Here is a 5635-nt window from a genome sequence, read left to right as displayed (position 1 = left end):
TATTCCAGCTGTGGTCTAACCAAAGCTCTGTGCAGCTCCAATTTTCAGCTCTAAGCCAACATTAGATTTCCAGAGGACCCTGCACAGCTTGAGAAATTTGTCACTGACAATGGCGCTCAGCATGTCCTATTCCAACAAATGGTACATTGAGTGAGGTTGCTGAGGTGTCAGCTGACCTATTAAAATCTGAAAAGGACCAAATTGAATTTAGGAAATTAAGAATTCAATTTTTAAAAATGCTAATGCAGAACTCCTAAAGGGATACCAAGCACCCAGAACTTTATCTCTGGATTAATCATCTACTGATAATGCCACAAGCAGGCCATTGCCACCCTGAGATGCCACAAGAAGGCTGAAGTTCAGTTCAGTTCCAAATGACAGAAATGTAATGACTCACTCCTTAAGGTTTTAACCCGTGAATCGTGCTGTTATGGTTCTTCCCGGTACAGTATTTAAATCAGCTGTTGAATCTTGCAGTTCCAAACTCTCAAAAATGCTTAATGTTTGAGGAGAGGTGGGGTGGGGTGCTCTGGCACACTTGCTGTCAACCAACTGTACCTCAATAAGGAGCCAGGATAGTGAGGGCGAATAAAGCTGAGAAGATGTGTGAGTGAACAGTGTTTGTGGTGAAAATGTCCTCCTTTCCCAAACCGGTTTAATTTTGCCTGAAAGACCATCGTTATTTGATTGAGCTAAAGGTGCCCAAACCGTGTCCTGCAGGCCTCATACAGCATTTCCCTCACCTTAGGGAAAAGACCCTTGTTATTCACCTTATCTATGCCTTTAATGATTTTATAAACCTCAATAAGGTCACCCCTCAACCTCCTACACTCCAGTGTAATGGATATAGCTTTTCCTATTCTTACAAGAGGTATTGTACATTCCGGGGCAGTATTCACTTGAGGCAATTCTACAGAAAGACAGGGCAGATTAATAGGAGAGTTGAGAAAGTATACTAGAGGCTTTAATTTTATCAGTTATGGCATAAATAACTCCATAAATGATGATTTCATAACCTTATACAAGAAACATCAATGACCAGGAGCAAATCATATAAGCTGGAGTTTCAAATACAGAAAGGTTATATTGGAAGATTTTGCAAAATATGCTTCTCCAGTTAAGGTCCATTTCTGTCCTGTGTGCATTGCTTACTAGTGAATCTATCAGCAGAAACTGCAGGAGGGAACCAGCCTGTGATTGGAGGAGCTTTGAATAGCTTGGGGCCTGGGGTCGTGAGCCTGGAACAGCCCAGAGCTTCGATTGATATAATATAATCATAGAGCACAGAAACAGACCCTTTGATTCCACCCGTCCGCATCTACCATGTTCCCACATTAAACCCGAAATAATCCACCTGCCTGCACTTGGCCTATATTGCTCCAAACTTTTCTTACGCCATGAACTTAACTGTCATTTAAACATTGTAACTGCATCCATTACTTTCTTTGCCAGTTCATTCCACACATGGGCCAATATCAGTTTAAAAAAAACTGCTTCTTTTTAAATCTTTCTCCTCCCCTTCAAAATATGCATATTAGTTTTGAATTCTCTCACCTTAGGGAAAAGACCCTTGTCATGCACCTTATCTATGCTCCTAATCATTTTATAAACCTCAATAATGTCACCCCTCAACCTCCTACACTCCAGTGAAAAACGTCCCAGTCATTCCAGTCAAATGAATATATCTTTTCCTAATCTTACAAAAGGCATAGTTATATTGTACATTCTGGGGGAGTATTCCCATCTTGCAATGCCACAGAAAGACAAGACAGATTAATAGGGTAGTTGAGAACGCATACTGGAGACTTACAATCTATGCCATAGCTGATAAATGTAAGTATATGGAGGTTAATTTGGAGCTGTACAGCTGGAATACTGTGTGCATTTCTGGTCACAACACTATAGGAAGGATTACACTGCAAGGGGGTGCAAATTAGATTTGCTGGGATGTTGCCTGGGATGGAGCATTTTAGCTCTGAAGAGAGGTTGGATAGGCTTGTTTCCTTTAGAGAAGAGAAGACTGGGTGTGACTATGGGTACTTGATTGAAATGTATTAGATGAGCAGCATGACAGTGTGGTTTGGGAGAATAATTCTAAGGTGAAGGGCAAGAGGTTTAGAGAGAGGGGATTTGTGGAAATATTTTTTCATCTAGAGGGCAGTGGTCTGGAAGGGGGTGCTGTAGAGGTGGGAAACATCACATGTTTTTAAAAGGATGTGGATAGGCATGTCAACATTCAAGGCTGCTGGAAAGTGAGATTAGTCAAGATAGGTCGGTAATGACTTGATGGGACGAAGGGTCTCTTCTGTGCTGTGTGACCCTGATTCATTCAGGTTCAAGATTAGAGTGATGCAGGAAAAGCTCAGCAGGTCAGGCAGCATCCGACGAGGAGGAAAATTGTCATTTCGGGCATGAGTCCTTCAGGTGTCAACTGAATTCAGTGAACCTACATTTCAGGCGCCCATTACCGTGCTATCACTTGTTGCCAGCAGATGGCAGTATACCTCAAGTTGTGACTCAGCCTCTAATCAGTAGTCACTGTCACATTGTTTCAGAAAGTTTGTGGTTTTAGTGTGAATCCATGTTGCCAGAAAGTAGTGTAGCTCATGTGGCTTTCTAACACAAGTCCACTGTGAGCTGACCTTTTTAATAGTGTATTTATTTGGAGCAAAAGTTTATTTTGTTATGAAATAAGTACCCAAAATGATTACATTTGACATTGGGGTATGAAACCACAAACATGCTTTTAATGTGAAGTTTTTATTTTGAAATATTCCTGGCGAATCTTTTCATTCGGGCAAACACAGTTTTATCTCAGCTCAGACCTTTGTGAGCCCTGGCACACCAGATGTGGTGATGCATTTGTTATCGATAGTGATTTGAGGGCAATTACCATCAGCAATTTCCAATTTACCAAGAGAAAAAAGTGCCACATACATGTAAAAAGAGGTAATTACCATCCGTGTTAAATAGGCAACTCATGTGAACCAATATGAATCGCAATGGCTCTTAATTCAGAGCAGAAGTGCTATTATTTTGAGTCATAACTCTAGATAAAAGAAAATAAACAATGACCATTACAATGTTTTTCCTTTGTTAAATGACACTGCTGTATCACCCAGTAAGTTGTGGGTTGTGTAATTATTGAAAAAGAAAAGAAAATCAAAAATGTCTGTGTGTCTACAGTACTAGTGAGCAAGGGGAATATAAGGGTGAAGGGACTGTATTTTGCATTCTGAAAAATAAAATGAGACAAGAAATTCCTATTTCTTTAATTGTGTCCTAATGTATCCAGGTGCCTAATGGTGTAGACGATTTCTCTCCACTAGCAGCATAAATGTCTGTAGACATGTGCTGCCAAGCTAAATGGCTGGACTTGGTGGTTTCATTTCTGAACGGAGTTTCCATACAGGGACAGAGATTCATAACCTGAATGCAATGCTCACTTTCTCGTGGGTAATAGATCGGACTGCACTTTGCATTGGCTGATAGCAGGACATCTGACCACGTGGCTGCAAGGATGGTGTAGGAGGGAGGACTTCAGGTATTTGGACAATTGGACTGCATTCTGGGGAAGGTGGGACCTGTACAAGCAGGACGGGTTGCACCTGAACCAGAAGGGCACCAATATCCTGGGAGGTGGGTTTGCTAGCACTCTTCGGGGGGGGGGTTTAAAGTAATTTGGCAGGGGGATGGGATCCGGACTTGTAGTCCAGCAAGTAGGTTAGCTGTTTTTCAGGGTGTCCAAGAAGGTAGGGAGGCTGTGGAGAAGGTAGCACTGACAGGGAATACTTGCGGACACAGAGATGGGTTCAAGTGTGTATACTTCAACGCAAGGAGTATCAGAAATAAGATGGGTGAACTTAAGGGGTGGATCGGAACTTGGGACTACGATGTTTTGGCCATCACGGAAACACGGATAGAAGAGGGACAGGAATGGTTGTTGGAGGTTTCTGGTTACAGATAGAACATAGAACATAGAACAATACAGCACAGAACAGGCCCTTCGGCCCACGATATTGTGCCGAACATCTATCCTAGATTAAGCACCCATCCATGTACCTATCCAATTCCCGCTTAAAGGTCCCCAATGATTCTGACTCTACCACTCCCACAGGCAGTGCATTCCATGCCCCCACCACTCTCTGGGTAAAGAACCCACCCCAGACATCTCCCCTATACCTTCCACCCTTCACCTTAAATTTATGTCTCCTTGTAACACTCTGTTGTACCCGGAGAAAAAGTTTCTGACTGTCTACTCTATCTATTCCTCTGATCATCTTATAAACCTCTATCAAGTCACCCCTCATCCTTCGCCGTTCCAACGAGAAAAGGCCAAGAACTCTCAACCTATCCTCGTATGACCTATTCTCCATTCCAGGCAACATCCTGGTAAATCTTCAGTAATCTTCAATGATGTTTCAGTAAGATTAGGGAGGGTGGTAAGAAAGGAGGGAGTGTGGCGTTGCTAATTAGAAATGGTATAATGGCTGCAGAAAGGCAGTTTGAGGGGGATCTGCCTTTGGAGGTAATATGGGCTGAAGTCAGAAATAGGAAAGGAGCAGTCACCTTGTTGGGTGTTTACTATAGGCCGCCAATAGCAGCAGAGATGTGGAGAAACAGATTGTGGAAAGGTGCAGAAGCCACAGGGTAGTGGTCATGGGCGATTTCAACTTCCCAAATATTGATTGGAAGCTCTTTAGATCAAGTAGATTGGACAGGGTGGTGTTTGTGCAGTGTGTCCAGGAAGCTTTTCTAACTCATATGTAGATTGTTCAACCAGAGGGGAGGCCATGTTGGATTTGGTACTCGGTAACGAACCTGGACAAGTGATGGGCTTGTTAGTGGGTGAGCATTTTGGTGATGGTGACCACAATTCTGTGACTTTCACCTTGGTTATGAAGAGAGATAGGTACTTGCAACAGGGTAGGTTTTACAATTGGGGGAAGGGTAAATACGATGCTGCGAGACAGGATCTGAGGAACATAAGTTGGGAGCATAGGCTGTCAGGGAAGGATGTCATTGAAATGTGGAACTTTTTCAAGGAACAGATACGATGTGTCCTTGATATGTATGTACCTGTCAGGCAGGAAAGAGATGGCGTGTGAGGGAACCTTGGTTGACGAGGGAGGTTGAATGTCTAGTAAAGAGGAAGAAGGAGGCTTACATAAAGTTGAGGAAACAAGGTTCAGATAGAGCGTTGGAGGGATACAGGATAGCCAGGAGGGAGCTGAAGAAAGGGATTAGGAGAGCTAAGAGAGGGCATGAAAAATCTTTGGTGGGTAGGATCAAGGATAACCCCAAGGCCTTTTATGCGCAAGTGAGAAACATGAGAATGACGAGAATGAGAGTAGGTCCGATCAAGGACAGTAGTGGAAGACTGTGTATTGAGTCAGAAGAGAGGTCTTGAATGAGTACTTTTTTCAGTATTTACAAATGAGAGGGACTGTATTGTTGAAGAGGAGAGTATAAAGTGGACTGGTAAGCTAGAGTGATACTTGTTCGGAAGGAAGATGTGTTATGCATTCTGAAAAACTTGAGGATAGACAAGTCCCTCGGCCCTGACGGGATATATCCTAGGATTATATGGGAAGCAAGAAAGGAAATTGCAGAGCTGTTGGCAATGATCTTTTCG

This window comes from Hemiscyllium ocellatum, chromosome 28 (genome assembly GCF_020745735.1).
Source record: "Hemiscyllium ocellatum isolate sHemOce1 chromosome 28, sHemOce1.pat.X.cur, whole genome shotgun sequence".
Classification (NCBI taxonomy): domain Eukaryota; kingdom Metazoa; phylum Chordata; class Chondrichthyes; order Orectolobiformes; family Hemiscylliidae; genus Hemiscyllium; species Hemiscyllium ocellatum.
This window is presented reverse-complemented; position numbering follows the sequence as displayed.